At 35.9% G+C, this 12,650-nt stretch overlaps 1 pseudogene; it reads right to left on the minus strand.

Annotated features, from left to right (window-relative positions):
• LOC115854716 (lymphocyte antigen 6E pseudogene) overlaps window positions 1-12,650 on the minus strand; it is a 72,723-nt pseudogene that overhangs the window by 38,935 nt on the left and 21,138 nt on the right.

A 12,650-nucleotide genomic window follows, 5' to 3' on the forward strand; every position in this document is an offset into this window, starting at 1 on the left:
TATTGGATATTCCAGACAGCCTCAGTGATGTGTCTGAGAGATATTTGGTTTCTTACCAAGAACACAGTCCAGGACTCTAATTGTAGTTATTTTCTTTTGAGAAATGGGTGGTAAATGACAAGATGTTACTAAACCCTCATAACACAAAGTCATGAAATGTATTGATCCACCTCAAAACTGCTGGAGTTTCCATATATTAGGGCTTTCAAGTAGTAGTGTACTCTCTGTATATCATGCACATTAAGGTTTTATTAAAAATTCAATGAAATATTTATATCTGTTATAAATCCCTGATGAGTAAATGAATGCAATCAAGACATAGTGATTTTCCAATACGAGTTTTATTCATAGAACATTTTGTCATGGCAATAGACGTCTTTTAGTTTTTAAAAAGATAACTACTGTTAAGTGACCTACTTCTTACATGGGAATGATTTATTCGATCACCGTTTTAACTCTTCTTCTCCACCCCAGTCCCAGCCCATCCTCCTCTGAAGAGTAAAACTGATTTACATGAGAATTCCCATAGGCCCTATTTCAAATTTCCCTGGGTAATTCAGAAATAATTTCAAATTTCCCTAGATAATTCAGAAGTAATTTCATAATAATGCATAATAACTTTCATGCAGATCTTAAAGTTATAATCCTTTCTATTAAAATTCCCAAGATAACATTTCTTACAGTAATTCCATTGTGTAAGTACAAAGGCAATTGTCAGTAATTCCAAATGATGTCGATATTTGAAGATAAGGATATTTCTGTCTCCTAAGTTCCACCAGCCATCTTGCTAATCTCCAGAGGTAGCACTGACAGAGAACAGAGTGAATCATGCCCTGGGAATAAGGACACTGAGATCCAGGCCAAGAGAAACCTCCTCCTGAATCATAATTGGAAGGTTCATTATAGGTTTAAAGTTATTTAAATGACTTTATCTTTCTAAAAAGTCTCTTCAGAATTAGAGAGTTTTTGTGTCTGCTTTGAGTACCAATAAAATCTGGAATAAAACTCACTTCCAGACTTTTTTTTTCTTTACAATAAACATCAGTATTTGATCTGAGAACATTCTTGCTAGGTCTCTTTATGTACTTTTAACAATAATCAGTGGTATAGATACTGAGACAAAGCATAACAGAATCTAAGATAAAAGAAGTAAACTCATTTTCCTTCTCCAAGTTATTTAATCTTGAGTTTCTTCATAAAACACAAGTTTGCAACATCACCACCAAAGCCTGATTTAAGAAGGGCAAGGGGATTGGAGCAACCAACTTGATCTCCAGCTTTTCTGTCCCAGCCTCTGAATATCTCTGCTGATAATCTTTGTTTCCTTCTAGTTTTAAACGGTTAATAATCATCTAACAAAAATGAGACCTTAAATTATATCTTTAGTCAAATAATTAACAGTGCTATTTAGAAATGTTAAGTCAATAAATCATTCACACATACCCAGAGGATTTAAAATATAATCATTAGGATTTTCTAATGTGCCTTAGTAGAAAAGGCAATGTCTTTAAAGATAATTAATAATGTTAAAATTTAATACCTCCAATGCTGTCTTCTATAATACAGTTCAGTTTTCAAGTGCATTTCAGTAAGCATTTCTTCATATTTTTGCACATTCATCATAATCCCCATATTATTAATCTGCCTTTATATATACTTTTATAAGGTAGATACTGAATAACTCTTAAAGAAGTACTAAGTAGGCACGTGGAGCCACCGATACAGAAATTTGTTATCCAAACCTGCTTTAAAGAACACATGGAATTTGAATTGATGACATCCCAAGGTTCTCACGAAGAGCCTCTCTTATACTTTATGTTCTTTATTCAATTCTCTCTTTAAATTTTCTTCATTTGTGTTACGTTTAGGGAGGTAGAGAACAAGGAAGAGGGAAATAACCTCATATAACCATGTGTAACCAGTATAGGTAGACAGAGTAAGCATATTTGAGTTGGGGGGCGGGGAGGGGAACGGGGTGGGCACTGTTCATCTTCCTGACAAAGAATTATTAATATCAGATCACTTTTATATCACAATTTTTAAAAAAATTAGCTTGTAGGAGAAATAGGTGAGGACAAGGGGAAAATATAAAAGAAATATTTTATTGAGACAGTAAACGTCACCCCCTTGCAATAGTTTTACCATCTTTTACCTTTTTAAACTTCTGAGGAATTGAAGTCTATTAAAAGCAAGGCCAAATATTGTGCCCGTCCCTCGGTTGTTTTACCATTACAGTAATGTCATGGCTGAACGGCAAAGGTCTGACATTGGCTGTTTTCCCTCAAGAGCCACGCTTCACCTCTGTAAATGTTGCTGATGTAACTGGCCTTCCATGTACTTCTCCCATTTCCCTTCCAGCCTGCATTATAAATTAAACTGATTTCATCTCAAGTCTCACCTTTCTAAGCAGACTCCTTACAGATTAATTCTAGACACAACAGACTAGTAGCTGAGACCTTGCAATAAAACTTGAAAGCAGCGAGTGAAAGGTATAGGAATTCCAGATTTTGCATTTCTCTTTGCTTTCCTCCTTTTGTCCAAAAAAGGAGGGAATTCTCAAACTTCCCTCATCCAGCGCTGGCACTGAACAAGTCTTAGAATTCCTCTGAAAGCATGACATCCCAACTCCTAGTAGAACTCAGATCAGCATTTCTTAAATCCGATGATCTTTGACACATTTATTATTTTATGGCTGCATTGCTAGATATCTCTATTAGTCTACTACTTATCTCAAGTCTAGCAGAACTTTTTAATCAAAAGAAAAGTACTGTTGCTGCCTCATGAATGATTTTGTGGAGGTCAGTACAAGGAAAGTGTATTTGCTGGAAGCATGCTTGATTGTCATTTGTTTAGCATAAAGGATCATGAAGCTTTAGAATATAAAAGCAATTCCTGCATTCATTTCTCAGCATTCACTGCTGCCAGAAAACTGGTGGGAAATTTGGCTGTTGGGACAGCCTGTATTTTCCTGAACTGTTTCCAAAATTCAGATGAGTTGTTATTAAGAGTAAAGTCTGAAAACAAAAAAAAAAGAGTAAAGTCTGTCTGGTTTACATAGACATAAAAGTTCTGATTATACATTTAGGACAAGAATTCTCAAGAATTCTGTGACCTTTCTGTACATTCTGGCCACTTGTTCAAATTAGCCATCTTACATAAAAGTCAAATAAAATAACCTTGGTTTTTCTGAAAGTTTGCTTTATCTAATATACATCATGAAAATATATACATGTTTAAATGTGAATGAGGAACAAAGATAAATTCACGACAGTCAGTAGTATTATCTAGGTAAATGAAAATAGCTTTCCACAAATTAAAACTTCTTCAGTGTTCTGTGTATTTTCTATACCTTCAGTAACTATTTTCAAACAATTTTCAAACTAAAGCACAGTACCAGACATTGCAAAGATCAGGAAGACATGTAAAGTACAACACCTGGCCTCAAGTCTCCCACATTATGTTAAACTGCAACATAAATAATCCAGAAATGGTGTAGGATGCAATAAATGCCACCTGCACAGTAAAAAACAAAAAACAAAACAAACAAACTATTAGTCAAAAGAGGACACGATGGTTTTCAGTTAGAAGAGCTAGGGGTCATCAAAGCATAATTTGTGCCTGAGCCTTAAAGTATATGAAGACTTTTAATAGGCAGAAATCTCAGTGGGAAGCATTTCAGGTGAAGAAAGGAGCATGAACAAAGGTAAAAAGCAAGGGATGCATATAAAATAGTAAGTAGTCAAGTTCAACTCCGAAGCCTGGCGTCTGACTTTGTTTAGGTTAGCTATTGCTGTGTACTATGTAGCAAAGTACACAGTAGGTAGAACAGCAATCATTTTATTGTCTTTGATGGTTTCTGTGGATCAGGAATTGGGGAAGGTCTTGGCTTGACAGTATAGGCTCATAGTCTCTCATGAAGTTGCAGTAGCTGGAGCTGGAAAAGTGGGGAGCTGGAGAAGCTGAGGGCTGGCTGAACATCTGCCCTCCTTATTAGTGTCAGGTCTTCTCCACGTGGTCACTCTGTATGAGTTAGTTTGGGCTTCCTCACAGAATGGTGCCACTGGGCAGTCAGATGGCTTACAGTATAGCTGAAGGCTCCTATGGGAATCATTCTGGGGGACTGTGTGGAAGTTGATTCACCTTTTAAGGCTTAATCCTGTAGATATGCTGCATGTTACTTTTGCCACATTACAGTATTTACAAGCAGGTCACAAATCTTCCTAGATTCAAAGGGAAAGGAATTAGAGTTCCTTTCTGGGTGGAGGAGTGATAAGGGTCTATAAGAGTATGTGAGACAGGAAATAGTGTTATTGTCTTTAAAAAATACTATCAGCCACAGATATTGTTCAGGACCTGACCCCAGTGAACGTTTTCCAGGTTTAATTCCTTCCATTTTTCATATACAGCCATGTATCTTCTATCACAGAGAGCTACTTAAGATTCTAAGATATTGTTATGCATTTGCATATCTCCTTGCCATTGAATTGTTGGTTCTGCATGAATTGTCCTTTTTCTTTGTGTCTACCCAGCAAAATCCTATTCAGCTTTAGCAATCAGCTGTCCTACATAAGCCTGCCCTGAATTTTCAAAGACTGAGTGTTCCCCTAAGGCTCAGAGGTTTGATTTTCTTTTCGTATTTTTAAAATTTATTATGGTATATAATATACATAGCATTAAATTTACCATTTTAACTACTAAATGTGCAACTGTACAATTCAGTGGCATTAAGTATATTCACATTGTTGTGCAACTTTCACCACCAGTCAGCTCCAGAATTTTTTCATCATCCCAAACTCTGTACCCATTAAACAATAATTCCCAATGCTCCCCTCCCCTCAGCCCCTGGTAACCACTATTCTACTTTATGTCTCTATGAGTTTGACTATTCTAGGTACCTCATGTAAGTGGAATCATAAGATAGTTTTACTTCTGTGTCTGGCTTATATCACTTAGCATAATTTTTTCCCAGTGAATCCATGTGGCAACATGTATCAGAATTTCATTCTTTTAAGGCTGAATAATATTTCATTGAATGTGTCTATCACATTGTATTTATCCATTCATTCATTGATGGACATTTGGGTTGTTTCCACATTTTGACTATTGTGAATGATGCTACTATGAACATTGGTGTACTCCAGAAGTATTTTGCATTAATTCTCCGAGGAAATTCATCTCATTGGATTGTAAGCATTTTCCCACATGATTGTTTGAGCATCCTTTAAACTACCTAAACTCTTTGAGTTTTAAGTTTATAAACTTTGAATTACAGATTTCTACATCTCCATAACCTAGAACATAATAGGTGTTCAATAAAGATATATTGGCTATTGAACACTAAAGAATTGAGGCAATGTCAATAGCAAAAGCCCTATTTGTGACCTTCGATCTCTTTTTGCCAAAGGCTTTCTCAACTATTTGATGTGAATTTGAAATTTTCATTTTATTGATAGATCAGAGTGTATTAGATACTATAATAAACACAGCTAAAAGAAGGCCTGATTTTCAGGAGCTAACATTTTAAAATTGAGGTTGAATTCCTTGATAGGGTTTGAAAGAATAAATGAGATTCATAGAAAGAAAGGGTAGAGTTATTTCTTGGTGGATTAATATACTATGGCTTTCTGGAAATTAGATTATGTACAATGCACTAAATTCTTAAGGAATATAAATGTAATTTGTCTTTTTCCCCATAAGTATATATATCATACTAATTTGTATTATGTTTAAGTTGGTTACCTATTACTCTTGGGCTATAGGCGTAGGTACTTTAAAGAGGCAAATATTAGACTCTAAGAAACTAAGGGGAAATTACTGTGGTGGCTATAGGATCATGTGTATAACATAAAGGGCCACTGACTAGTAACAACTGTAAAACACAAATCTGTTTGGTTTGGGGACCCATGGAGTCCAGGGCTCAACAAATTCAGAGTTTTATTTGTAGATAAAATGCATACATAGTAAGGAAAGAAGGACATATGCTTTTTATTGGATTTGCTGAATGGGAAGGAGAAAATATCTTCATGTAAGGTTTCATGATATTGCTTGTTTTCTATTTGAGCTTCTGAGCTATGTTGATCATAATATTCTGGTATTCCACAATACAGAAAATATAGCAGTTAAAAAGAGGTGGCATGTAACTTCTTGATCCTTACTCAAATTATTTTCAAAACATTACTATGTATTTTTTAATTTATTTCCACACTTGTGTACACACCCCCTAGAAGATTGCCTGACAAATCAAAGGCATCCAATGGATGAATAAATGATTTATGAATGTATAAATCTCAAATTTGGATTTCACAAATAGACAAAATTTCATTATTTACAGTATTGAAAAAAACCCAAACTGCATAAATGCCCAACAATCGAAAGTACACAAATAAATTAAGGTACATGCATAAGCTAAAATACTATGAAGTCATGAAAATTATGTCCTTGAAAATTTTTGACAATGCAAAAAATTGTCCAAAAGGTAATAACTGAAATTATAATTGCCCTAACTTTGTTTAAAAGTATATATACACACATACACTCACACAAACACACACACAAATACTTTAAATATATGTGGATATACATACAAATATTTCCATATTTGTGTGTATATATACACACCTATTCCCCAAGTATATCTGGAGATGTCTTACCTGTGTAATTAAGAAATTAAAGTTCTATGTCCTATAATACCATGCCATGTAATCAGTTCTATAGATTTAAGAGCCATACATTATTACCATTATTTTACAGATCTTCCTTGACTTACAATGGGGTTAAGTCTGGATAAACCCATTGCAAGTTGAAAATATCATAAGTTGAGAGTGCATTTAATACACCTAGCCTACCAAACATCATAGCTTAGTATAGCCTATCCTAAACAAGTTCAGAACATTTACATTAGCCTACAGCTGGGTAAAGTCATCCAACACAAAGCCTATTTTATAATAAAGTGTTGACTACCTCAGACATTTTATTGAATACCGTACTGAAAGTGAAAAACAGAATGGCTGTATGGGTACGGAATGGTTTTAAGAGTATCAGATGTTTACCCTGTTGATCACAGGGCTGAATGGGAGCTGTGGCTTGCTGCCTCTGCCCAGCATCAGGAGAGTATGTACCACATGTCACTAACGTGGGAAAAGATCAAAATTCAAATCGCCAACTACAGTTTCCACTGAATGTATATGGCTTTCACACCACCATGGAGTCAAAAAGTCCTAAGTCAGGGACTTCCCTGGTGGTGCAGAGGTTAAGAATCTGCCTGCCAATTCAGGGGACACGGGTTTGATCCCTGGTCCAGGAAGATCCCACATGCCGCAGAGCAACTAAGCCCATGTGCCACAAGTACTGAGCCCGCATGCTGCAACTACTGAAGCCCGTGCACCTAGAGCCCATGCTCCGCAACAAGAGAAGCCACTACAATGAGAAGCCCACGCACCGCAATCAAGAGTAGTACCCGCTCGCCACTAGAGAGAGCCTGTGCACAGCGACGAAGACCCAACGCAGCCAGAAAAAAAAACAAACAAAAAATCCTAAGTCAAATCATCCTAAGTTGGAACTGTCTGTCTTTGACAATAGAAAAAAAGAACAGCAATGCATTTATGTCAAAACGTAAATCTCTAAATGATATTTTTGTGGAAGAGCATTTTTTCAATGTCCATCCTTCTAAATGAGATATTTGTGGAAAGCATTTTTAATGACTCTTCAAATGGACATAGCAGAACTAAAATTACAGGTAGAACTTTCTTTTTATCACTAAAACAAACTTACATCAGTTTTAAAAAGGTATCACTTTATGAGAGAACAAATTTCCTATACTGGAAAGAAAGTAACTTGAAATTTCAAAATAAACCCATATTCCCTGATTTCAAGCAGACCATCAACATAAAGTGTATCTGAATTGCTATTAAACATATGTTTTTACAATAGAATGCCTAAGAGAATTTTTTTGTTGGGCTCAAATCTTTTAAATATTCTGTTTATGAGATTCGCATTTCGAGTAATCACGAACCTAAAGAATTATAACTGCCATTTTCTTGTAACAATGAAGAAATGAACCGAGCAACCAACATGAGTTATAGAATGGGGCAATGTGACAGAAGTAAACATGAAGTAAGACAATATTTTACATGACAAAACTGATGTGGGCTAAAGAAACCCTAAGCATGCCACATCCATAGGTAATAACAAGAAAATACAAATAATCTGGCAATATGCTTTTATTGGATTGTAGGCCACTCATTTGATTATATAAAAAGAACTTCGCACTTCTGTTTGTGATTGTTTGATGGGCTATTATACATGGATTGACTTTTGCCACTGAAAAAAATTATAGATCTGATGTTCCTAGGTAAAATGTATAAGTACTTATAAAAATAAATATAAAATTAAAGACTTAGACTATAATCTTCCTAATGAAAGATGTGAATAATGAAATATAAAATCACTCTAATTTTTGTAAATACCTTTGAAAAATCAGTATAAAAATAGAAATAGTAAAATTAAGTGTCAATAGAGGGTTCTACATTTGTTGTTTAAAATTAAAGCAATTATAGAATGATGATTATTGTCTATTATTAAAGTTTCACATAATGCTACAATAATTCCTTCATTCTGTCCATTCATTGATATAAAGTTTTTTTTATCATTTTTAAATGAGAGCTGCTCTTAAGGTAAGACGAAAACTTAGATGATAATTGTACTCTTTGCATGTAAAATTTCACTATGCTTACAGGTATAAAATTTTTAGGTTTGTCAAAATAGAAACCTACCTTTTGATATACAAGATTATAAAGCTATTTCATGTTTATCTTCATAGTTTTTCTTAAACTTATTAAACATTCACCAAATAACTATTTTGGTGTAATTTCACATACACATCTTGGATCATTAGATTCTATCCCAAAATGTATAGAAAATATTACATATTGATCTCTGAAGGATAATGCACACCAACGATTCAATACGCTGTAGTGACAATGGCAAAGGAAATCAATACCAGCCAAAGTACAAGGTTCATGAAGAATTGAAAAAGAATGACACTGTTAAGCTAGTCATCATCCCTTAAGTTTTACAATTTTTATATGAAAAGAAAGCGGGGGGGGGGAAGCCAGGGATGTTGATGAACCAGGCTCCTAGCTTTTCACAGCATCACCACCAACAATACTGAAATATGTCAACTTCTGTGTGAAAAATGAAAACCAGTGACAATGAAAGCATTCAGCTTGAAAGATATATTACTTCTTTCCCATGTTACACTTCAGAAACAATACAAAACACGATTACTAGTCCCAGCAGAAGGAAGGACTCTTTACAAGTGATATTACCATTTCAAAATATCTTTGCATAAAAGCCAAGCTAAATAAAGACTGAAACATCAGGACTTCTGAGACAGAAGCTGGAATTTCTGTAATGAGATATATTCCTAGATAGAAGAAGGACGGCAGATGGGAATGGAAAGAAGTCAGTTTGTACAGCACTGGTTCATGCTTAGTTGGAATACAGTCAAGGGAATAAAAAGAGTTTTGTGAGTATAAAGGCTGTAGATGCATTATTACCATGAATAGTGTGGGTTTTACAGAGCATAAAATTTAAATCAAATGTTTGTATGTCACTGTCAGAGGAGTTAGTCCCCCCAAAGGAAGTGCTCAGAGACCAAAGTGCTAGATGTGTGCAGATCAGTTGAAAAATAACACACAGTCTACGCAGTGAGGAGATTCTATTTCTGATCTGTATAGGCCATTTCCTAAGACCTCTGGGAGGCTAAATGGGAAAGGCTAATACTACATTTCAAGTGCTACTTTACTTATTTTCTTTAGGTATATGCAGTATGAACTCACTTCTCTAAAAGTAAGGATTTTCTTGTGAACTAAGGGGAAAAAAAGTTCAACTTTTTAATGAACTGCCTTAGTGTGCTTGGACTGCCATAACAAAATACCACAGACTATAAGACTTAAACCATGGAAATTAATTTTCTCACAGTTCTGGAGGCTAGAAGTCCTAGATTATCGTCTGGCGGTATCAGTTCCTGGTGGGAGCTCTCTTCCTGGCTTCCTGGCTTATAGATGGCTGCCTTCTTGCTGTGTCTTCACATGGCAGCAGCAGAAGGAGGGAGGAGAGAGAGAGAGCACTCTGGGGTCTCATCTTATAAGGATATCAGATCAGGGCCCCACCCTTGGGACCTCATTTAATCTTAATTACCTCCTAAAGACCCTATGTCCCAATACAGCCACACTGGGGCTTAGGACATCAATGCATAAATATGGGGGGACACAGTTCAGTCCATAGCATAAACAAACCAAAAAGGGTTACATAACCTAACCTAACAAAGCTAAAGTAGGATAAGGGAGACTTTTTTTTTTTGCGGTACGCGGGCCTCTCACTGTTGTGGCCTCTCCCATTGCGGAGCACAGGCTCCGGACGTGCAGGCCCAGCGGCCATGGCTCATGGGCCCAGCCACTCCGCGGCATGTGGGATCTTCCCAGACCGGGGCACGAACCTGCGTCCCTCGCGTAGGCAGGCTGACTCCCAACCACCGCAAAGGGAGACTTTTACTTCAAAATTACTTGAGTGTTTCAAAAGCAGTTTTACTCTATGTGTTTTAGTTAAGTGATTCCTCCCCCGACTCCTGCCATTTGGAGACAATAAAATTTCCATGATAGTTTTTTCGAGTTTGAGTAGTCACCATGTGAAGATCATTCATGTATGCATGCTTGCAAATGTGTGTGTTTTAAGTTACTTTTAATTGTTATCATTCTTTTGAAGCAACTATTAGTGCTTATGAAATTTGATCTATTTGTGTGTATTGTCAGATTCTAAACAACTTTATTTAGAGTATTGGATGAAGAAAGAAAACCTCTAATACATTCCAGGGCTAAGATGCTAGACTCAGCTTTGACGAAAGTCCTCTAGTACCCACCTTCAGCCCGGATGCCCAAATGATAACCACACTCCCAAATTATTTCATTGCATCTTTTATTCATCCTAATACGACTTCAAGAGATGTCTGTAAGAACTAAGTAAATAAACATTAAATTATTTTCTAGCGTAGCACAACAGAGTGTGTAACTAGGATTATATATTGTAAACTCTTTTCCCATAAATGCAAACCCCATAGCTAAGTGAGGGAGCCATCACTTAAAACTTATTAAGAAAATGTGTAATATAATGGTCAGATATAACTATTTTTAAAATTCCAGATAGTTGTTATTTTTCATTTGAAAATATCTCCTGTGTACCTATTCCATCTCACAATTGCCCCATTTCAACTCTAAAGATAATATGTGTGCAGCTAACTTTATTGTTTGCTGAAAAATATTTCTACTAATTTACCCACTTGGTATAGGTTACAAAGAAGTGCACGTTTTTTTCCCCTTACACTTCAACCTCAGGCATATTTTGACATAGAGGCACTTGCAAACATTTTGACTTTTTCAGTGAGCCTCTTTCCGAGGTGCTGGTGCCAAGTGGATGTGAGGAAAGTAATGGCTGTTGTCTATACATTCTTCCTCAAGAGATGTGCTTCTGGAGAGAAAATATGATAGGACTACAAGGGGAAGAATCATTCACAGGCTGATGTTTCATTAATTCCCTCACACAATTTCATCTGTAGTCTGCAAATTCAGCCATTAGACTTCTACCAAGCAGTGCTGACTTCTTTGTATTTAAAACCCAAGCTTTACAACCACTTTTTAAAACTCTTTGGCAGTAGCCACTAAATCTGAGCATGTACTTGCCTTATGGCCCAGAAAATGTACATAGCAGCACAGAGCTCAAGAGGCCCAAACTGGTAGCTTCCAAAATGCTCTTCATTTTTGTGCATCGGCGGTAGAATAGATAATTACACAGGTGGCATATTCACAGAATAGTAGACTATGTAGCAATGAGAATGAATGAACTACAAATACATTTTAAAATATGGATGAATCTCACAGTCAGAAAACAGAAGCCTGAGCCAAGAGTTTGGACTGTAAAGAACTTCTATGTAAAGTCTGAAAATGGGCAAAACCACACATACTGTTAGAAGCCAGGAGAGGGTTACCCTTGGGATGGGTTAGTGACTAGAGAGAACATAAAGGGGGCTCCTGGGGTGCTGATAACGCTTTTTGATCTCGGTGGCAGTTAAACAATTGCCTTTAGCTTCTGAAAATTCAATGAGCTGTAGACTTCAGATTTTCTACAAGTATTACATAGTTCAATTAAAAGTAAAACGAATACAAATGTACAGTCTCCTCAAGGGTGAGTGAAAGGGTACAAACTCAGTTTAAAGTATGTAAACACTGAAGATTTTTAAGCAGCTTGCTTATATTTCTCATTTTTAAGAATCTGAACATTTCAGAACCAGTGATTGGGCTTCTTCTATAGATTTAGCATTCTACATCTAAATCATGCCTTCTCAGTTGATCGCTTTATCAATCTTTTCTCTTTCCAAGAGTGCTGTAATGATGTTCTCTAGGCAATGATTGGTTTTCTCTTCTTCCTGATTCTGTCTTATGTTTATTCACCTTCCCACTTCTGTTTCTTTCATTATAGCTTCAGATTTCAGAAACTGATTACCTTGATTTTAGCTTGGTTAAAATTACTCTAAAATATATTCTTAGAAAACAAACTATATAGTATATGGCTCAACTTCAAAACTTCTAAGCAACCAT

This window comes from Globicephala melas, chromosome 14, assembly GCF_963455315.2.
Source record: "Globicephala melas chromosome 14, mGloMel1.2, whole genome shotgun sequence".
Taxonomy (NCBI): Eukaryota; Metazoa; Chordata; class Mammalia; order Artiodactyla; family Delphinidae; genus Globicephala; species Globicephala melas.